The 24,334-nt window shown below is 39.1% G+C and overlaps 1 protein-coding gene across 8 annotated transcripts in view; it reads left to right on the forward strand.

Annotated features, from left to right (window-relative positions):
* Positions 1-24,334, forward strand: part of LOC126278989 (START domain-containing protein 10-like) — a 115,432-nt gene that overhangs the window by 43,039 nt on the left and 48,059 nt on the right. The window lies entirely within an intron of this gene.

Raw genomic sequence — 24,334 nt, forward strand, 5'->3', positions numbered from 1 at the left:
ATTATCCTCACAACCAGCCTAGACAAGGTCCTTTCCAAATGTGCAATCCAAGAATCCCGAAATTAAAATTAAAATTTGTGTTAATAATAATTATTTGCAGAACTAGCTATGTTAGAATGGTGTTTAAAGCAATGTTTTGTTAATGAACCATTAAATGAATAACGAAGGTCTAACGAAGTTGAAAGATAACTTTAATAGTGATATAGTAATGAAGTTTATTATTTCATGACAGATATAAAGGTATTAAAATGAGCAGTAAATAAGATGAAAAGAGTAGTAACTTATATACTGGAAATCTTGAATGCATAATAAATTCAGTAATCATTTTTTTAATACAGCGATCATAACAGTTTCAGCCCCCCCCCCCCCCCCCCCCTAATTCATTTGAATTCTGAAGTGTTCTAAATTGGTTTGACCAGCAAAAGTTAAAGTCAATATAAAAGTCGAAATTTATCAGTGTTTTATCTAGATCAAAACTGACATTTTGTGTGTGGCACGAAGTGCTATTTCTAAGGTAACCTATGCCCGATTTTAATCAGATTAATAGACAATATAAAGTTTTGTAGAACACTTAATAGTGTAGTGTTATGTATTCATGGTTTTTCCATATCAGAACGTGAAACTATCAGTTCAATAGATTTTCTGCTTCTAAAATTCTACTATATTATGCAGTGTTACTACTTGTTGTTTTGCATGAATATATACCAACTTGTACAGGGAAGAAACTCAGCTAATGCCTAATTAGGCTGGTGACCGTATTATCATCAAATTGGTAGCATCTTCAGTGTTGCTTTTTGTCCATCCTGACGTGTAATTGCATTTCGAACTTGCTTGACAGATCATTGTTATTACAGAGTGGGTGTAAGTCTGATTTGCCACCATCCAGGTATACGCAATCGAGATCTATACGAAAATCCTTTCTCATAAGGCGAACGCCACTCACTTAAAATAGCACAGGCTTTAACGAGTACTGTGTCACATGCAGAGGTTAAAAGTTCTGAAGCAAATGCCATGAAGTGTTTCCTTCAGTTTAGATACTGTGTTGAACTCACGAGGGCTTAAGTCAGGAGAGTGCAGTAGGTGGTATATCACTTAGCAGCTCCATCAGTCAAACAAATTGGTAACAGCTTGCACTGTACGTGCTTGAGCATTGTCCTGCAAAATGATGGTCAGGTGCTACAGAAAGTGTCATCACTTCTGTCTCTAGGTTGGTCGTAGGTTGTGTTCCATAAATGAACAGCATAGAGATTGAAGGCGCATACAGTGCAAGCCGTTACAGATTTGTTTGACTGATGGGGCTGCTAAGTGCTGTACCACTTACTGCACTCCCCTGACTCTTAAACCCTTATAAGTTCAACTCAATTTCTACACTGAAGGAAACACTGCATGGCATTCGCTTCAGAATTGCTACAAATTTGTCGGGCAATAGACCATGCCACTTGAACTGTCAACACAACTGGCACTGCTAAGAGTTTCCTACGACTTCTGTATTGCTGGCAACAGGTTATACACTACGCTGGTGACTACTTTGAAGCTCACTAAAACTTTGAAACACGTATCTATTTTGTATGAGCTGTAAATAAATAGTTGCCACTATTAAAGTTCCAACCTTCGTATAATAAAAACAATTACTGTTAAGAATTACCAGTGCTGTGGCAATATTCAAATGTTTCCTTAATTGGATAGTTCAGCCAATTCCTGTCTGAACCAACAACATCAGTGACATTATAGTTTCGAAAGAAAATTGCCCAGAATATGTTCACAACCTGCAAACCCTTTCCACCATGCAGATTTAAAATGTAATCTAAGCAACTGCCATTTTTTTACCCCATCATTCACTGCCTGGTATACTTCCTGAGTAAAAAAAAGGACTCTCACCAGTGCAGCAACTTATAGCATCAATGAAAAATTGCCTCCATCTTAATTGCTAAAAGAGTTGCAGTCCTTTCTATGGCAAAGTAAATTATTATTTGCATTTCATCCCAGACTTAGCCGGCATAGCTTTTTCTCTAAACCTTCTCTCTAAGAATGGAACAAAATTTGTGATCATCAGCTTGCGATCATATATTTTTATGTCTTTGGCAGTTCTGAAGTCAACATCCTGGTTAGCTACATACTTCCCAGGAAAGATGTTAATTGTGGCCACAGATACTTTACAACATGGCATCTCTGCAGTTTTTTCACAAAAAGATGTATGAGATTGAACATCTTATTGCTTTCACTTCAAAGACACTCTATCTCTGCTCAGCATAATTATGCTTTCATTGAATTGGAAGCCCTATCAATCATTCTTGCAATGCAAAAGTTCCTCATGCCAGGTTTGCTGGGAAGATGGTCCAAAAATTGCAGTGATAGCCATCAGTCTTAAGCAAATCTCATGTACCAGCCAACCAGCAAACACATGTATGCTGACACTATAAATAGTTTGTCAGTAGGGCTGAAACTAATTTCACTTATTAAAAGGTCGTCTGCTTCTAACTTGACAAAAAAACGCACCCAACTGAGACATTTTCTCATCACTGCATCGTGGCATGTGTGATGTGCCGTATTAAATGTGGTTGGGAGGAAAAGTGGCACAGAAATTCTGCCCCCGTGCTGCACACATTCTCTGCCGTCCGCCACCATTAATTTTTATCTCATTGGCTATTTCTGTTAAGCTTGGAAGGAAAATAACATAGAGTGGTTATTCTACCACCTCTGCAGCTCCAGGTTCTCCACTTTCTGCAACAAAGCCATTTGAGAGTCACCAAAATGAAGTCACAAGCCCATTGACCTGCCTAAAGGCTGGACATCGATACTGAAATACAATGACTTGTTCTGAATGCAATGTGAACAATGTAGGAAATTACAGATTGCTACTTACTATAACACGCACACACGCACTCTCAAGCAGGCAGATGTCCAAGAAAGCAAACCTCGTGCATGCATGACTGCCAACTCCAGCATCTCGTGTTGGCAGTGCATTCCGGTCCGAGATGCTGGAGTTGGCGGTCATGTGTGTGTAAGATGTGCTTTCTAGAGTGTGTGTGTGGGGGGGGGGGGGAGGGAGGGAGGGAGAGAGAGAGAGAGAGAGAGAGAGAGAGAGAGAGAGAGAGATGAAGGCTGTGGCCAAAAACTTTAAACTTTAACCGAGTGTCTTTTAAGTGCGTCTGTCTGCAACTCGACTGTCTTCTTTACAGTCAGTAGCAATCTATCATTTCCTAGATGTTCACATTGCATTGCAGTTATTCCCCACCATTGTTGTTAAGGAGGTCGAGAACAGTGTTACTTTTACCGAGGTGCAGCGGTAACTATATTCTCTGTGATTGTGTCAGCTGTTTTACTGTCTTTTGACAATGTTGTAGTGTACACTGGTTGGTCTAATCAAGGGGATATTCTTGGCTCCTCTATGTTACTCTTACAGTGGCAGTGTTGTGATGAGGCTGTATGTTGTCAGGATGTTGATTGATGATTGTTTATTGAAACATCATTATTAATCAGGTATTATTTTACTCCTTGGTGTACACAGTCATGATGTTGCTTGGGCATGGCCCTGCCAGGATGCACACTGTTTGCATTGTGCAGACAGGCTTGCAGCCAGTATGTGGCTACGTGCTGCCTGGCTAGAGAAGCAGCTCTGCCAAGGCACTGTCACTGCAGTGGTGATAGTTCACAATGCATGTAGAAGACAGTCTGGTTGCCTCAGGATGTGACACACTAGGGCATTCGGAATTGCACTGATGTCGCAGTGTGGGGTACAGGGTTTTCAGCAACAGGGAGCAGCATTAGTGTTTGCCCATCCCGGCAAGACAAGTGAGCTGCTGCACTGTCCCATGTCTGAACTGTAGTCCACCAAGGAAGGAGGTCAGCAGAATCTGATTGCTGGTTCACAGGAGGTCTAATGGTCGGAAGGCACCAAGTCAGCAGCATTGGACTTGCACAGCTGGTAGGCCTCCAGCTAGTAGAATTAGAGTCCAGCTTTGGCAGCTTGCAGGCTCATGTCAACTTATAGGTTGGCATAGTTCTTTCCTTCTAGATGGTCACTGCCAGATTGCATCTCTCTAAAAATGAGGGACATTCATATGGGCTTGCCTGGCGCCGGTTGTGCCAGAGTAGTGAGTTCTATCACATAACCCATAAACCTGTCATGGCCTTGGCTTGTAGAAATCAGGGCACTGAAACTGCAGAGGCCCTGCCTTGTGCTGCTTGGTATTACGCCTTTGGTCGGTGGTAACTGCTCAGCACTGTGGCACTGGTTCTTACTACATCAACAGGCTAGACCTGTTGTAATTGCACCTAGAAAGCACACCACTAAAACTTTGCTCATACAAAACCCACATACAGGATTACCAAACCCAATAAATTAACAGATAGTTCCTTCTGTATTTCCCTCACTTTAATGCTAATCAAGTTTTGATTTCTTCTTGCAGTGCTAAGCTTTCTTGAACCCTCATTCACTCAAAATAATTTCCTGGTACCCTGCAGCACAATATCATGTGAATTAAATCCTACAATGCAAGTGTTCTCACTTTTATGAACCTCGCAATCCTCAACCACACATTTCCTGAAATAATTCTGCCTTGTCTTCTTGAACCCTCGTTCACTCAAAATAATTTCCTGGTACCCTGCAGCACAATATGATGTGAATTAAATCCTACAATGTAAGTGTTCTCACTTTTGTGAACCCTGCAATCCTCAACCACACATTCCTGAAATAATTCTGCCTCGTCAGACTGATCATTAACCATACAAACATGTTTCGTGTTTCTGTCAATATCGTTTACCCACACCTGCAACACTATAAGCCTTATTGACAGCTTCGTGTGCATCCTCCCCAGTTTCACAACAAAATTACTGTCAACAGTTCCTCTGTGCACAACAAAAAAATCATTAGCATGTACAGTTCCCTGTACATCTGGCCCAGCCTCACAGCCTCCAAACAACATCCATTATCACCCACTGGGGTAGATATTACTGCACTTAAATCACCCATGTTGCTATTCACTCATTCATTTACTTCAGTACAGGACACACTTATTTCATTTGGCACTTCAGATGTTTCAGACTGTGTTTTCATAAGATTTTTGAGCAGATAAATTCAACATTACTGTCCTTAACTTCTACAACATTACTACTTTCTGCATCTGTGCAAGCAGTATCCTTTTTCTTTCTTTCAAGCCTTACCAAAATCCTCATACTCTCACCAGATAAGCTTACTTGCGTTGATTTTTAACCCATCACTTATCACATTCTTTCTGCCTTTTCCCCACTTACTCTGACATAATTCTTCAGCTCAAAGCCCTGTCCTATTCCTTGATCCACACATTCACTGTCCTGTCTGCTCCTATAGCCTTTATTTCCTTAGACATAGGAGGTCTGTTCAGAACATAACTTAACATTAAAAAATTAAATTGTGTTATTAATTTTACACACTATTGGTCTTTGTTCGTTTCAGAGTTCTCCCCTCCTCTAGTCACACACTTTTCCTAGTGGTGTTTCCGTTGCACAAAGCAATCCTGAGTAGCTTCATTTGAGATGGCCTAAGGTCTATAACAAATTTACTTTGATTTCATCAGTACTCGGAAAACAGCATCCTTTCAGCGCTGATTTTAACTCCACAAATAAGAAGTGATCACAAGGAGGCAGGTCTGATGATTAAGGAGGCTGCAGGAGGGCAGTCATCTACTTTTTGGCATAAAAGTGGTGAATTGACAGAGCTAAGTGAGCGGAGGCATTACTGTGGTGCAAGAATCTTGAGTTGTCTTGCCACAACTCTGGTCTCCTGTTGTAAATTTTTTCGCATAAATGTTGCGGAATGCCTTGGTGGTACACATGGCTCACTGTTTCATGTTGAAGCAAGAATTCAAAATAGACAGTTCCGTTAAAGTTGAAGAAAATAGTGAGTATCACTTTGACATTGGATCAAGACTGGTGTACTTTCTTGGTGTGTGGGGATTCTTTGCCAATCTGTTGTGATGACTGAACGTTTGTTTCAGTGTCATAGCCTTAAACCCAGCTTTCACCGTCTGCCTTTATGATCCTTTGCACGAGTGTTTCATCATGACTGGCTCATTCAAGGAATTACTGACAAGTGTCTGCTTGATTTTCTTGCTGTTGTTCTGTCATCGAACGAGGAACAAATTTTGCTGTAACTCGATGCATATTCAGTTTTTTCAATGGCATGATCTAGTTGAGATGACAATTCCTTCTGCAATTTCTTTGATGGTCAGTAGGCAATTTGCACTCACTAGATTGTTGTCTTTCTGAACATGTGTGTCATCAGTTGAACTGGAAGGTATTCCTGGTCGAGGATAATCTTTTTTTAGCTTAAATACTGCTCCGTTATTTCTATAAGTACCATAAGTACTCTATTTAAAATCAGTCAATTGTTTCACAAAAATATTGTTTCTTTATTTGTCTATTATAAGTGCTCATGTATATTCATATTGTCAGTCAAATGGGAATTAACATCCTCCATTAACAGGAATCTCCTTACAACCGCCTTTCTATATCTGTTATTTCCATCTTCGCCACTACCACTACTACTACTACTATCTTTTTCGTAACTACTACTGCCACTTTCCATCTTTCTTTTCACTCCCTTCTTCGATACTTCCAGCGTGTTTTTCACCTTTAGTCCACAGACGCTTGAGTCAGTCACGACCTTGGACACACCTGTAAATATGTCTTGCCCCGCGAAATCCAGCTTTTGTCCCTCTTCCGGCCAGCAGGTAAACGGAGCGCGCTCGGTCCTACAGGCGGCCACAATGGGACGGACCGGTTCCGGCGGCGGGCTCTTTGTGGCCCACGCGAACGCGCAGTCGCTAACGGCTCACTTCGACGAGTTCTGTGACCTGTTCTGCCAATCGCTGTTCCACATTATCCTCGTCTCGGAAACTTGGTTGAAACCAAACATTTCTTCCGACGCTATCCGAATCGCTGGTTACTCTCTCCTAAGGGCAGATCGTGAAACACGACGCGGGGGTGGTGTGGGTGCCTATGTTCGCTCTGATCTGACACCTACTGTGCTATGCACATCGGATGCAAAGGGCGAAGGAGAAGCAGAGTTCTTGTTTTTCGAAATAAATACATCAAATCAGAAACTGCTAATTGGAGTAATCTATAAACCTCCAAACGTCGGTGCCATGTCCTCCTTTCAGTCTGCCCTGTCCTCACTCGTGACACAGTATGAACACATAATCATTATGGGCGACACAAACATCGACTTACAGTTAAAATCTCCCTCTGCCGAAAAACTAAGGCGACTGTTCCACTCCAATGATATGAGTTTAACACCGCTGGACCCAACTCATCACACGCCACACAGCCACACAATCATAGATATAATAGCAACAAAGCGACCAGATAAAATAATCCGCGCCAATCAGACATCCGCTCCGGGACTCTCTGCTCATGACGTGATATTTTTAAATTACTCAATGCATACTACCAAAGAAAAATCTCACCTGGTAACCTACAGAAACTTAAAAAATGTTAACCATGACGCTCTTCAAAAGGATTGCTCAGACATCCCTTGGCATGATATAAACGATGAACCGACTTTAGACGAAAAAATTCGGCAATTATGTCGCAAAATTATTGCACTGTATGATAAACATGCTCCTCAACGCACTGTTAAGGTAAAGAGAGCTCCCGCTCCGTGGCTCACCACTGCATTACGTCAGTTAATGAATAAACGTGATGCTGCACATAGGGCCTTCAAGCGTAACCCAACTCCCGAGGCGTACGAAGCTTATAGGAAACTCCGAAACAGAACCAAGCAAAGCGTGAGGAATGCCAAAATCAGACATGCCCGCTCTGTCGTATGCGGCATATCAAAACCTGCTGCACTGTGGAAAAAGCTGCGCAGTTTCGGTATAGGGAAGCGAAGATCTGACGCTGTTTATCAAGCGTCTGCAGAAGAATTAAACGATTTCTTCTCAACAGCTGCAAACTGCCACGCAGCGACAAATTACCAGCCCCAAGATATCAATCTCTCGAGAGACAAGTTTTTCCTAAAACATGTCACTACCGGCACAGTACACAAGGCAATTATGAGAATCTCTTCCGAGGCAGTAGGAAGTGATGGAGTGAGCATTGGCATGATTAAGAACGTCGTAGACACTATTATTCCAGTTATCACAGACATCTTCAACCTGTCTCTTGTCAGTAGTACATATCCTACTGAGTGGAAGCAAAGTTTAATTAAGCCTATACCCAAGACTGACAACCCTAAGTCGCCAGGTGACTACAGGCCGATCAGCATACTACCTGCAATTTCTAAAGTCCTAGAGCACATCGTCCATGAACAACTGACGGATTACCTCAAAACTCATAACATCCATGACGAATATCAGTCAGGCTTTCGAAAGCACCATAGTACAGCAACCGCATTAATCAAAGTAACTGATGACATTAAACATGCTATGGACAGACGCGAAGCTACTATCCTAACACTGCTTGACTTTAGCAAGGCTTTTGACACAGTTGACTTCGATATATTACTAATTAAAATGAAACAGCTGAATTTCTCAAACAGCGCAATACAATGGTTCGACAGCTACCTCAAAAACAGAAGTCAACAAGTCATTTGTGGGTCGGAAAAGTCATCATGGAAAAGCGTGCGCTCTGGAGTTCCCCAAGGCTCCGTCCTTGGTCCACTACTCTTCTCACTGTACATTAATGATATTTCTTCAGTGATTCACTCCTGCAACTACCATCTTTATGCCGACGACATCCAACTGTACATAAGTGCAAGCCCCAAAAACATTGCTGGCGCAGTAGCGAGTATGAACGCAGATCTTTGTTCTGTTTCTCGATGGGCACAGAACCTAGGTCTGAAACTAAACCCCAAGAAATCCCAGGTCATACTTATATCTCATCCAAAGTTAATCAGCCGGTACTTTCGCGAAACAGTCCCTAAAATACTCCTCAATGGTACCCAACTACCATACCAAAAAACAGTAAAAGACCTTGGAATAATCTTGGATGAACACCTAAACTGGGAAGAACAAACAGTCACAGCTTGCCGGAAATCGCTCTCCTCCCTACATGCAATTCAAAAGTTTAGAAAAATATTTCCAACCCATGTTAAACAAAAATTAGTCCAAACACTAGTCTTGCCTAATCTTTACTACTGTGATGTAGTTCAACACGGCACAAATAGTGAAAATTCTAGATGCCTCGAGCTAGTGATGAATGCTTGCGTTAGATACGTGTGCAATATTCGGTTGTATGATCATATCAGTCCTTCATACTCCCAGCTAGGTTGGATACGCCCACATACGGCACGCGATCTCCACACGATGTGCTTACTTCATCGATTTCTTAGCCACTGGTGCCCCCAATACTTATCTTCTCACATTAAACACCTATCGTCATTCCACAATCGCAACACCAGATCGGATACGTCTATCATCTTGGCTGTACCTTTACATAACACAAAATCTTTCTCCGTGTCATTCTCCATCTCAGCCATACGACTATGGAACGCGCTCCCCTGTGATCTGCGTCTTATCCAGAACTACTCAACATTCAAGAGGGAACTCAAAGCTTACATATTAGGGACGGTATAACCACCATTCTTGTGCCCCTCCCATCTCTTTCTTTCTCCTCTCCATCACAGCTTCGAATTTTACCGTTCTATTTCTCTTCCTCTAACCTATCTACCTCTTATATATCTCTTTCACCCCATTCTATCGTCTTATGTCTCTGTTCGATGAGAATAACTCACAAGCTGCAAGAACATAACGAGAAAATTCCCAACTAACAATGGGACTGACATTCAGAAAAGAAAAGTATGTTTACTTTCATATACATAGTCATTATTATTATTATTACTACTATTATTATTATTATTATTATTATTATTATTATTATTGATTGTTATAATTATTTTTTATTGTTATAATTATCATTATACTACTGTTATAATATCTATTTTTTTCTTTAACATCAATACAGCATAATAGGCTATATGTCCTTAATGTTAAGTAGAAACTGTAACTCGTTCAACCTGAGTATGCCTGGTTAGGTGTAAGAGAGGGCCTGAAGGCCCTAATCTTGCCAGGTAAAATAAATGCATAAATAAATAAATAAATAAATCTTCAGTTGATTGATTATCACTTTTAAATCAAGAAAATGATTCATAACATTTTGTATGACCCAGAGCACCATCTCTGTAAGCTTGTTTCAAAAATAGAAAGATTTCTATTAAAGTTTTCCCCAGTTGCATACAAAATTTTCCATTGCATCATTGCTTTGGAAAAACATAATTTTCAAAAATCACCACTAACACTTAAAAACATTGCACTTAAATAACAATATCACGAAAACTAAATGAGATATCAACACCCCAAAAGCAAGTGGTTACATAGAAGGTAATGCACAAAGTAGTGCTGCGAACCAAATATCACTAATTATTTCTTTTGGCATGAACCCTTCACCAATTGCACAAACAGCAACAAATGATGAGAACTATTATGGTTTATGGCATTCAAATTCAGACACTGGAATATGAAGGAACTTCTGTTTTTATGTCTTAATATAAAGCAAAGTGTGTTGAATGACGGGCACACGATGAATAAACAGTGTGTGGCTGCATCCAAGGAACATCAAAAGAAATGTAACCGTGGCAATATTAATATATTAGGCAGGAGATTTTAAAAGTGGACAAACGCTGCCACTGTTTGAGCATCTTAAAATCTATTTCTGAAAATAGTCAAACTTGTGCACAACATCAAAAACCTAACTTTGCTCAATCATTTACTGAAAATGTCTGCATTTTGTTTTTTACTTGGAACTTACTTGATAATGATATTGGTTATATGTGTGTTTTGATCTTTTATGAACTTTGGAATTTTTTATGATTTATCATGTTCTGACTAACCATTTTGAGTTTTGTCTGCTTGCTCAGATTGATTTCTGAAATCGTGTAGCTGATTTTGCAGCCATATCACATCCTTTACTGCTATACTGACTGCCACATATTCTGCTTCTGTGGTGCTCAGTATTACCATTCTTTGACACTAAGAGTACCACATTATTCATCCATTTGATAACAGAAAAAAAATGGTCATTTGACTGCCTTGTTTCTCTAAATCTACCGCATAATCTAAGTCACTGTGCTCAAACTAGAATCATCTTGTCTTCACTCTTTCTGTATTATACACCAAAGTCTTTCATGCCTTGCACATGCTTGAAAATACATATGACTGCTTGACAATTACTCTAATCATAATTGTTAAAGTATTTTCTCACTGTGAATTCAAGATCTTCGTGATAAATCTTGTGATAAATTAAAGTGAACCAGTTGCTTCCCTGTATGGAAATTTTGCTATAACTGATGTGTGTTCATCCCCTGAGTACATTTTCACATTTGGATCCACCAGAACAGATACAGGATTCAACTTTTCCAAGTCAAACATTCCAGGATTCATGTTGCATATGCTTTTTCATGCCGAGGCAACACTTTCTTCTGTGATTGCTTAATATCCATTCTGCAAAACACTTTCACTTCAGAGACAGTTATTACAAATATCTTTGCTGTTTCTTCTACAATGACCTTGAGGTATTCTTTGCTTTTCACAATCAACAGCCTGTCATCTACAAAGAAAGCGAAGAAGACCAGATCATTTCCAACTTCCTGAGTGAAAATACATTTATCTGCATCACTCTCTTTGAAATTGAACTACTTCTAGAATTTACAAAGCAACTGGAAGCTTACTTTAAAGCACATGTTGACTTTTTAAGCTTACATACACATTTTTTCTCATCCAGAATCTCACCTTGGGGTACTGATATATAAATTTTCTCATTTAGTTTTCCATATAAAATATGTCTTTTATCTCAGATTGCAACATTTCAAACTCTTCTTCAGCCGAAATCGTGAGCAAAGCACACGGTGAATCATGTCTCTCTACTGGCGAGAAAGATTTGTTGCAGTCCAGTCCAGAGGATTGAGTAAAGCCTCGAAAGAGAAATTGAGTTTTATATCAGAGGATCATTTTCAGCTTTTGATGCTTGGATTTTGAAAACCCACTTTCAGTCTATTGTCCTTGGATCTCTCGTGGCACGATGACTCATACTTTAAACAGTGGAAAGTCCAGGTTGGAATACTAACAATTATGGAAAGGATATATTGCTACTCACTCTAAAAATGCCATGTTGAGCTGCAAACAGGCACAATGAAAAGACCGTTACAAGCCACACATTAATTGTGAGTTGCAGACAGACACAAAGGAAAGAAGGTTACACATTAATGTGTACCTGGGCACAGCTAGTGCCAAAATTCCATGTATTTGTTAATTAATTGCCACAAATGTCAACAGGATTAGCTTCTGTAGAAATTATGAATACAACCTTCGGTGAGGTCTTGTTGAAATTGTTTACACAGCCAAATTCAGTAGCAATTGACTTGGAAAAGTTGCAGGAGAAATTACAAATTAATCCGATTACATAGGCACAAAAAAAGAGTCATAACTTGCAGTGATGAGGCTCTTGCACCAAACTTTCTAATAAATGTTTTGGTATTGGTATACGATTTTTATCATAGCCCGAATTTAAAGAAGAAAACGAGCAAATTTTTTCAGCTTTACAGTGGACCTTTTGAAGTTCAGGATGTACCACAGCAAAAGCAATAAATATAATAGACCCTGATACAAGTCAAGATAAAGGATTATACACTATAGATATGATTAGAAGATATATGGCCCCAGGAGAGTTCAAGCCCTCTGCAAATTTGGTGGATTGACAAACACTGGCTGTCAGAGTTAAATTGTTTCCGTATTTCTATCTTAGTTTTCTTGGTGACAATTTCTATCTTCTTTTACTATTCTATTATCTTTTATTAAAGTTATACCTTCTACTCCCACATCTTCCTGGACCAGAATTAAAAAATACGACACCAACATCTTTACACGTAGCATCTAATGTTAATTCAATTATAATTGCTGCAGTGTGTTTACAAAGATAACCATGGGAACTATAAATAAACATTTCAAGGAAAATTTTGAAGATATGTTATGTACATGTAATACATGAAAAGCCAAGAATAAAAACAATATTAGCTCTTTTATCGTATGACAGTAATAGAAAGTGGAGGAATTTATAGCACTATGACACTTGCAGAGAAATGCTTAAACTCACAACGTCTTCACATAAGCTATAGTAAGCTAAATATTCTCGAATTTAGAATAAGAAATTATTGGTTTTGTACAATTCTTTGAAGATAAAGAATGAAGAATAGATTGGTTGGGTTTGTAATTTTTTTTTTATTGGGGGAGGATAATCATGGGTAATGATACCATGTCTATTGAGTATTGATCACTGAATAGACTGACTACAGAAATACTGACTATTGACGATGGCTTATGTGAAAATATTTGCCTATTCCATTACATTTCATAGGGATTTGTTAGGATCAATTTTTGTGTGACTGTGATGATGAAGCTGTGGCTAGTCTATTATGTAGGGAATGCCGAACAACTTCTCCCTCTGGCACCATGTTGAAGAACCATAGCTGATTGGTCCCTGGGTGTGGGGTGGTAAGGGAATCCATCTATAGGGTACTATCTTCTTTCATCCTAACACACGTCTTTCTCTTTCCTTTTCTTACTTCTCTGTTAGAAGTACCAAATCTGTCTTCCCTATTACCGTATGCAAAGTTGCTATTGTAGGTTCTTCTTTTTACAGTCTATATAGTGGAATAAATACAAAATCAAATAGGGGCAATGCATGAGTAGGTTTCATAATGAATAAAAAACTAGTAGTTCGGGTAAGATACTACAAACAACACAATGAAAGCATTATTGTGGCCAAGATAGACACAAATCCCACACCTACAACAGTAGTACAAGTCTATATGCCAACTAGCTCTGTAGATAACGAAGAAATTGAAGAAATGTATGATGAGATAAAAGAAATTATTCAGATAGTGAAGGGAGACGAAAAATTTAATAGTCATGGGTGACTGGAATTCGATAGTAGGAAAAGGAAGAGAAGGAAACGAAGTAGGTGAATATGGATTGGGGGTAAGAAATGAAAGAGGAAGCCGCCTGGTTGAATTTTGCACAGAGCAAAACTTAATCATAGCTAACACTTGGTTCAAGAATCATAAAAGGAGGTTGTATACATGGAAGAAGCCTGGAGATACTGACAGGTTTCAGATAGATTATATAATGGCAAGACAGAGATTTAGGAACCAGGTTTTAAATTGTAAGACATTTCCAGGGGCAGATGTGGACTCTGACCACAATCTATTGGCTATGACCTGTAGATTAAAACTGAAGAAACTGCAAAAAGGTGGGAAATTAAGGAGATGGGACCTGGTTAAACTGAAAGAACCAGGGATTGTACACAGTTTCAGGGAGAGCATAAGGGAACAATTGACAGGAATGGGGGAAAGAAATACAGTAGAAGAAGAATGGATAGCTTTGAGGGATGAAGTGGTGAAGGCAGCTGAGGATCAAGTAGGTAAAAATACTAGGGCTATTAGAAGTCCTTGGGTGACAGAATAAATACTGAATTTAATTGATGAAAGGAGAAAATATAAAAATGCAGTAAATGAAGCAGGCAAAAAGGAATAGAAACGTCTCAAAAATGAGATCGACAGGAAGTGCAAAATGGCTAAGCAGGCATGGCTAGAGGACAAATGTAAGGATGTAGAGGCTTATCTCATGAGGAGTAAGATAGATACTGCCTACAGGAAAATTAAAGAGACCTTTGGAGAAAAGAGAGCCACTTGTATGAATATCAAGTGCTCATATGGAAACCCAGTTCTAAGCAAAGAAGGGAAAGCAGAAAGGTGGAAGGAGTATATAGAGGGTCTATACTAGGGCGATGTACTTGAGGACAATATTATGGAAGTGGAAGAGGATGTAGATGAAGATGAAATGGGAGATATGATACTGCGTGAAGAGTTTGACAGAGCACTGAAAGACCTGAGTCAGAACAAGGCCCCGGAGTAGATAACATTCCATTAGAACTACTGACAGCCTTGGGAGAGCCAGTCATGACAAAACTCTACCATCTGGTGAGCAAAATGTATGAGACAGGCGAAATACCCTCAGACTTCAAGAAGAATATAATTCCAAACCCAAACAAAGCAGGCATTGACAGATGTGAAAATTACCGAACTATCAGTTTAATAAGTGACTGCTGCAAAATACTAACGCGAATTCTGTACAGACGAATGGAAAAACTGGTAGAAGCCGACCTCGGGGAAAATCAGTTTGGATTCCGTAGAAATATGGGAACACTTGAGGCAATACTGACCCTACGACTTATCTTAGAAGCTAGATTAAGAAAAGGCAAACCTACGTTTCTAGTATTTGTAGACTTGGAGAAAGATTTTAACAATGTTGACTGGAATAATCTCTTTCAAATTCTGAAGGTGGCAGGGGTAAAATACAGGGAGCGAAAGGCTATTTACAATTTGTACAGAAACCAGATGGCAGTTACAAGAGTCGTGGGACATGAAAGGGAAGCAGTGGTTGGGAAGGGACTGAGAGAGAGTTGTAGCCTCTCCCCAATGTTATTCAATCTGTATATTGAGCAAGCAGTAAAGGAAACAAAAGGAAAAATTCGGAGTAGGTATTAAAATCCATGGAGAAGACAAAAAAACTTTGAGGTTTGCCAATGACATTATAATTCTGTCAGAGACAGCAAAGGACTTGGAAGAGCAGTTGAACGGAATGGACAGTGTCTTGAAGGGAGGATATAAGATGAACATGAACAAAAGTAAAAGGAGGATAATGGAATGTAGTCGAATTAAGTCGAGCGATGCTGAGGGAATTAGATTAGGAAATGAGACACTTAAAGTAGTAAAGGAGTTTTGCTATTTGGGGAGCAAAATAACTGATCATGGTCGAAGTAGAGAGGATATAAAATGTAGACTGGCAATGGCAAGTAAAGCGTTTCTGAAGAAGAGAAATTTGTTAACATCGAGTATAGATTTAAGTGTCAGGATGTCGTTTCTGAAAGTATTTGTATGGAGTGTAGCCATGTATGGAAGTGAAATATGGACGATAAATAGTTTGGACAAGAAGAGAATAGAAGTCTTTGAAATGTGGTGTTACAGAAGAATGCTGAAGATTAGATGGGTAGATCACGTAACTAATGAGGAAGTATTGAATAGGATTGGGGAGAAGAGGAGTTTGTGGCACAACTTGACTAGAAGAAGGGATCGGTTGGTACGACATGTTCTGAGGCATCAAGGGATCACCTGTTTAGTATTGGAGGGCAGCGTGGAGGGTAAAAATCGTAGAGGGAGACCAAGAGATGAATACACTAAACAGATTCTGAAGGATGTAGGCTGCAGTACGTATTGGGAGATGAAGAAGCTTGCACAGGATAGAGTAGCATGGAGAGCTGCATCAAACCAATCTCAGGACTGAAGACCACAACAACAACATAGTGGAATTTACAATGTACAACAGTAGGATTGCATTGATGGGTATTTCATGTGTAACAATGACAACGGACTAATAGGATATATCATAATTTTTTTTAAATTTAATTTAATTTTTTTTTTAAGGTAAGTGACACATGTTAGTCAAGCCACATGTTGTAGGGGAAAAGAGTCCAGATACTAGATGGAAGGCAGGGCAAACCAATGGTGTGCTAACATATGTAGCCGACTAAGACACAAGATCTTAGAGTTAAGAAGAGAACAAGAAGGTTTGATAACTGGTGTTCAACAAGAAGTAGATCCATAAGGAATGAATTTTAAGTACAGGAGATGAAGTGCTAACTTTATCCTAGAATGTTGATAAGAAATACCTGGAATAAAATCTTTTCGATTATAAATCTAGTAATTATAAGAAAGGAAAGGTGTAGCTGATTAGCTGTAAGTTTCAATCAGTAGAAGCAAGATTGCTAAGGCTTTCGTGGCAACTTGTGGACAAACTGTCTTTTGGCTTCTGTCTCAGGTTCTTTGGCTGACATTTGGCTGAGGATTTTTCTGATGTTTTGGCATCATGAGTGGCTGACATTGTAAAAGCTTCACCTTCGTTTTCTGGTGGTGGACTGGAGCTGAGCTCGTGTCCATAGACTGTATGTACTTGGCGCACCAGTGTCCAAGGGCTTCTCCGCGGTCATTTGCAGTGCTGTTCTCCTCTTGCTACCTGCAATGGTTGACTGTTGCAGCCATTCATACTGGCAAAACATCAGAAAAATCATCAGACAAATATCTGCGGAAAAATCTGAGACAGAAGCCAACAGCAGTTTATCAGTATACATAAGTATAAGTATGTGTACATAGTGATTTTGTGTTTTATAAACAAGACTAGGAAGAAAAAAGCAGGTAGAAGAGAGGGTTTAAGATATTTAAATAGAGAACAATGAAGTAATGTTAGCAGAAAGCAATTACAGGAGAAACTTACTATTTAGAGGAGGGAAAGATAGACAAAAGGGCGCTAGTAACTGTTTACTGATGAAGTTAAAATGGTGCATACACAAGTAGTGGATGAGGCATGGGAGAGGAAAAGCGTAGGCGGATCCATAGGAGGAATGCCTGTACCTCGGTCAGGTGAATCAGTGGGAAGAATGACCTTTACATAATATAGGTAGACTCCCACTCCAGCTACTGCCAGGTCTGGGTGCTGACGAGTCCTCTCCATTTGCCTCAGTCCTCCCACCACTTTTCTTCGTCCTTATGCTGCCAGGTCACACCTCTGCTTTCCACAGATATTCTCACTCCTGTTTTCAACCATGTTCTTGGGTGCCGTCTAGGTCTTTTTTCATCCATCTTTAGTTCTTCCATAATTTTGGGAAGTCTCTACCCATGTATCCTCTTTACATGCCCATACCATCTTAATCTCTTTTTTTTCAATTTCTCCTGTCATACTTTCTTGTTTAAGGTCCTTTCTAATATCTACATTCCTTACTCTGTCCATTCTTTTTTTCCCCTTAACTGCTCAGAGAAATTTCATTTCCCCTGCTTGCAGTCTGCTCCAGTCCCTTTTGGTCATTGCCCATGTTCCTCCTCCATCGGTGACAATAGGGAAGTAATAACTCTTATACTTAAGGAGTTTTGTTTTTTCTGAAACTTCCTTATTCCAAATCAGGTGTTTTATTGTTTGGTAGAAATTGCCTCCCTTCTGTAACCTCCTATTAATTTTTTTGGTTTATTCTTCCATCACTAGATATTTCAATCCCTAAATATTACCACATTATCTGCAAAAAATCTTCTTTTTGTCTTTATCTTTTACTATATCTTTAACTGCCCTATTCATTCCCTCCATCACAACATTAAAAAGTGCAGGAGATAGAATACTTCCTTATTCAAGTCCTTGTCTTATTTTGAAGTATTCGGAGTTCCCCAGTGGTGTTCTAATTGTACAATTGTGTCCTCTGTACATTGTCTTTATTACGTTAATGTGTCCATCTTCTTCATTTCTTCCCAGAGTTTTTCCCTGTCAACTGAGTCATATGCATTTTCTATGTCTGTAAAACCATTATCACCCTTTTGTTATACTCTCAACTTTTATCCATCAGTTGACGGATGGACAATGTCAGGTTGATCATTCTTCTTCCTTTCCTAAAGCCATGCTGTTCTTCACTCAGCTCCTTCTCTATCTTTTCACTTTTCTCTATCTTTTAGTAAAATTCTTTAAAAAATCTTGGCTGTATGACTCATAAGGGTTATTCCTCTGGAGTTTTTACAAAGTCTTTTATTGCCTTTTTTGAAGATGGGAACAATGTCTCCTCTCCTCCAACCATCAGCTATTGCACTATTTCTCCACACACTTGATACAGCCACTGCATTCCCACTAGACCTGCTGCTCTTATCATGTCCACTGATACTTCGTTAGGTCCTGGGGCTTTCCCCCCATTCATCTTCTTCACAGCTATTTCCATTTATTCCTGTGTAATTTGTCCTAATTCTACTTCCCAACTTCTCTCTGTTTCTCCATTATTTGTTGTTTCTAGTGTAAATGCTCCTCAGTGTTTAACAGTTTCTTAAAATGTTCTCTCCAGAGATATTTTATATTTCCTGGATCTTCAATCACAGTACCATCCTCTATTTCCATCATTACCGGTACTTCAGAAGCTTTCCTTTTATTTTTCATCATTTTATAGAACATTTTCTTGTTGCTGTTCACATCTTCCTCAAGTTTTTTCGTAAACTCTTCACATGCCTTTTTCTTTGCTGTTTCCACTATTTCTTTGCACATCTTTTCCTCTATATATCTTTTACAGTCTTCGTCATTTTTGGTTTTCCACCATTTCTCCATGCTCCATTTTTTTCTTCTAACTGCTTGGATTGTGGTATCATCCCACCAACTTATCTGTCTTACTTTTTCCTTTCCAAATGTTCTACCACATACTTTTTGTGCTACTTCGGCTAAAGGTTCTTTGAATAAACTCCATTCATTTCCTACATCGCAGAAAACTTCTTTTGTAAATTTTTGTGTGATTAATTCTATATATTTCTCAGCACTTTCACTCGCCTTCAGTTTCCAATCCCACATCCTCATCACTTTCTTGTGTTTTCTATTTTCACACACTGATTCATTTTCAATTGTCCCACCAGTAATCTACGGTCTCCATCTGCACTCACACTTCGAATTACTTTCACATTTGTTACTTTCTCTCCCTATTCCCTATCTACTAGAATATAATCAATTAAACTCTTGGTTCTTCCATCCAAACTGTATCTAGTGATAACATGACTTTCTCTCTTCATAAACCAGCTGTTTGCTATTTTCATTCCATTCCTGTGGCACAAATCCAGGAGTCTTTCCCCTTCTTCATTTCTGCCTCCATATCCAAAACATCCCAACACTTGCTCAAATCCCTTTCTGTCTTTGCCTACCTGTGCATTAAAATCTCCCATCACTGTATTAGCACTCTCTATATGGTTCTCTAACTCATTTTCAAAGTCCATCTTCTTTTCTTCACTACATCCCACTTAAGGTGCATAAATCTCGATAACTTTTAGTGTTTCTTTTTAGAATCTCAGGTTCGAGATTATGATCCTGTCTGATATATATATATCACACTTTCAATACAGCTTTGTACATTCTTATTCGCCATCACTGCCACACCATTTCTTCCAAAACTTTTGACTCTAGAAATCAAATATTATCCATGTATCCAACAACCAACTCCTCAGGTACTAATAATGTGAGAAATAGTGGCAGGTAACTAACTATGTACATATACAAGAAGTAAACGAGAAACCCTTAAATGTACTGGCTTGAAGACAATGCATTGTTGAATAAATAAATAAATAAATATAAAAAACCACAAGCAAGCTGATGTGATAGACATATAATATCTTACTATGTGGAAAGACTGGTCATTACAGGACAGTTTCTTGCATCAGACAGAATGTGAAGTAAAAAAGATGGAGATACACAAAATAGACTAACACTGTTTTGCACAATTTACCTGAAATGAAACAACAAAATTGGAAAGATGTATTATTAAAAATGAAGTTTTATTCCTTTTGAAAGAAGGAAATAAAATCAAGTGTTTTTAAGTAATTTGGTTGTTTACAGTTGTATGTACATGAGAAATCAAATCTTTTTTTGAGACTATGAGAGGTCGTCATCTTTCCTTTAAGTGGGGGAATATGAAGTGTTACATGCTGTTTCAGGCAAACGACATTTTGCACTCCTTATGTAGTACAAGGAAAGATGATCATGGTAGAATAGTATTAAGTAGGGAGTTAATCGCAGAATATATACTGTATGGGGGTGTTTGTTTTCATATGAGCAGACATGAAATGCAAGGTGTGGAATATGAGAAAATGGCAAGATGTAACAACAAATAAATGGCTTCACCTGCCAGGGGCAGGGCCTTTTTCATTTTGGCATTGCGGCTTGGCGGTTGCTTGACTGTCAAAGAACAACCACACCCACCAAGAATGGAAACAAAAGACAAGATGGTTGTATAGCAAATGAAATATATTGTAATCTGGATTGTTATGTTGAGCCTTAGAGGTGTATGTCATATAAAAGTTGTGTTTTACTGTTATTCACTAGTCACTTTAATAATCTGTACACCCATTCAAGGAAATGTGTGTTTGTACAAGGAAAATAGTGGATTTACCTTTTTGTGATATGAGTAGAAGTTACCATCTTTTGTTCCAATATTAGCTGCAGAATGTGAACAGGTCAAGTCTTTCCTCGGCCACATAAGGGATTTCAGAGGAACTGATTAGCAAGACTACTTCAAGATTATCAATTACAGCAAGCTGATTAAAAGAAAAAGGTAGGCTAAATATGTCAGAGTTTATGTTGGGTGACAGATCTCATGAAGTGTTCTGACTCAGCTTCATTTACAAGTAGTAAGCCAGCAGCTACATAAAACCTTAAATCTGCAAGAAAAACATTTCAAGTGCACCTTCATCACCAGCTGCAGCAAGGTGCTAACCTTGCTGCTGTAGCAACTCACTGTGCAGGGAGAAGCCAGCTTGATGGCCCCAGATTATAGCATGGTGAAGTGCTCGGAATCCTGCAAACCCCCCAGTGTGAGGAAGATATGTTTCAGCTGCAATGCCTGCACATGGAAGCAGCAGTGAGAGGTGTCAGTGTGTGTTGACAGACAAATGACAGGCAAGACGAGTGAGCAGCTGCACTACCCTGGGTCCGAACTGTAGGCTGCTGAGGAAGGAGGCTGGTAGCATCAGATTGTTGGCTCACAGGAGACCCATTTGTCGGCAGGTGCTAACTCATCAGCATTGGATTTAATGCAGTTGGTAGGCCTGCTGCTAGTAGAAATAGAATCTGGTGGCAACAGTTTGAAGACTTTGTCACCTTGTCGCCTTGTAGGCTGGTGTAAATCTCTCCTTTTAGGTGGTGGCTGATGGGCTGTGTATATTTTGCTGGCCACTCTTGTGCCAGAATAGTGATTTCTATCATGTAACTTATAACAGTGTTCTGACTTAACCGTTTGGTAATCAGGGCACTGATCCTAAGGAAGCTCAGCCTCTATCTACACTGGTGGCATTACATGAATAACTTAGGAGTAGATATTCTTGAAGTAGTATAGCAATTTAAACCATTAATAAAATTGTCTTCTGGTCCATATTACATACCAGTTAGATTCCTCTCAGACTATACTGTTGCAATTGCTCCATACTTAACACTTACATACAACCACTTGGTCGATTGAAGATCTGTACCCAAAGACTGGGAAGTTGCACAGATCACATCAATATTCACGAAAGGCAATAGGAGTAATCCACTAAATTATAGGCTGATATCGTTAACACTGATATTTTGGAAGATTTTGGAACACACAATATGTTTGTACATTATGAATTACCTTAGAAAGAGCAGAGTATTACCACGTAGTCAACGTGGATTTAGAAAATGTTGTGAAACACAACTAGCCCTTGTGTTGAGTGCTCTCGAAAAAGGTTTTCAATTTGATTCCATATTTGTAGATTTCCAGAAGATTTTTGACATTGTACCTCACAAGCAGCTTGTAATCAAATTGGATGCTGATGGAATACTGTCTCAGTTATGTGACTGGATTCATAGTTTCCTGTCAGAGGGGTCACAGCTCATTCCTGAAGTTCATTGAGTAAACCAGAAGTAATTTCTGACATTCCTCAAGGTAGTGTTATAGGCCCTCTGCTGTTTCTTATCTTTATAACCGATTTAGGTTGCTTGCAAATGATGCTGGCATTTATTGTCTAGTAAAGTGATCAGAACATCAAAACAAATTGCAAAATGATTTAGGTAAAGATATCTGTATGGTGCAGAAATTGGCAGTCGACCCTACATAATGAAAGGTGTGCCTTCATCCATGTGAGTGCTAAAAGAAATCTGTTAAACTTCAGTTACATCATAAGTCAGTCGACTCTAAAGTCTGTAAATTCAACTAAATACCAAGGAATTACAATTATGGAGAGAACACACAGAAAATGTTGTGGGGAAGGCAAATCAAAGACTGCATTTTATTGACAGAATACACAGGATATGCAACAGATCTACTAAAGAGATTGCCTGCACTACACTTGTCCGTCGTCTTTTGGAGTATTGCTATGCAGTGTGGGATTCTTAACTGATAGGATTAACGGAATACATTGAGAAAGTTCAAAGAAGGGGGCAGCGCACTTGTATTGTAGAGAAATAGAGGCGATAGTATCACAGACGTGATACAGGATTTGGGATGGAAATCATTAAAGCAAAGACATTTTTAGTTGTGGAGGGATCTTCTCACGAAACTTCAATTACCAGCTTGCTCCTCCGAATGGGAAAACATTTTGTTGACACTGACCTACATAGGGAGAAACGATCATCGTATTAAAATAAGGTAAGTCAGAGCTTGCATAGAAAGATATAAATTCTCTTTTTTTCAGTGTGCTGTTTGAGATTGGAATAATAGAGGATTAGTGTGAAGATGGTTCAATGAACCCTCTGCCAGTCACTTAAGTGTGATCTGCAGAGTAGCCATGTAGATGCCTCAGGTCCGAGGTAACTGCTCAGTACTGTGAAGCAGGTTTTTACTGCATCAGCAGATTAGACCTGTTGCAATTGCTGTTGTCTGGCCCCATTCTCTCTTCCTTCCACAAGCTTCTTGCAGTAACCGTGGGCAGCGTCCATATTTTATTCAATCACCTGAATAAAATGTTGATAGTGTTTCTCCCTATCTGCTTTATTCTTCATGTATGCATGAAATTATTCTGTGTATGTTCATGGCTGAAAAACTAATTCAGAATATGCAGTCTGTATTGCCAAGAGAAGGAAGCTGGGTTAAGGGGAACATAGAAATTTTGGGTAGCAACCTTACATATGTAGCCAGTACAAGTGTATGCATGTGAGATTATTGTACATCCTGGTCTACACTTTTGAATGCTGTAGTCCATGAGACACTCTCTCTCTCTCTCTCTCTCTCTCTCTCTCTCTCTCTCTCTCTCTCTCTCTCTCTCTCTCTCTCTCTTTGGGCGAAAGCTTATTTGTGACAGTCTTTTTGTTGTGCCTGTCTGCGACTCAACATCACCGCAGTATGCTGAGTAGCAACTTTCCTTTTCATAATATTGTTACATTCCATCCTGGATTTTCCATTGTCTAATAATGTACATATATATTTAATTAGTGTAGTCACAGGGTGGTTGGCTCATCTACTTTCAGTGCATGATCAGCCCTGCACAGTGTCTTGCTCTATTGTTTCAGACTTTCTTGATATTGCAGTTTGATAATACATTTTAAAACATATGATTGTAAATAAAATATAACTCATTGTGTGACTATGAATGAGTGAGTGGATTAGGACAGAGGGGTGTGACTTTACTTAACTTATAAAACAGGTGGAAGTACAAGTCGGCACACAGGAAAAACAATAGTGAGGAGAGAAATGGGAATGAGAAAACATAGTGAGATAATTCTTCTACTGTCTC

This window comes from Schistocerca gregaria, chromosome 6, assembly GCF_023897955.1.
Source record: "Schistocerca gregaria isolate iqSchGreg1 chromosome 6, iqSchGreg1.2, whole genome shotgun sequence".
Taxonomy (NCBI): Eukaryota; Metazoa; Arthropoda; class Insecta; order Orthoptera; family Acrididae; genus Schistocerca; species Schistocerca gregaria.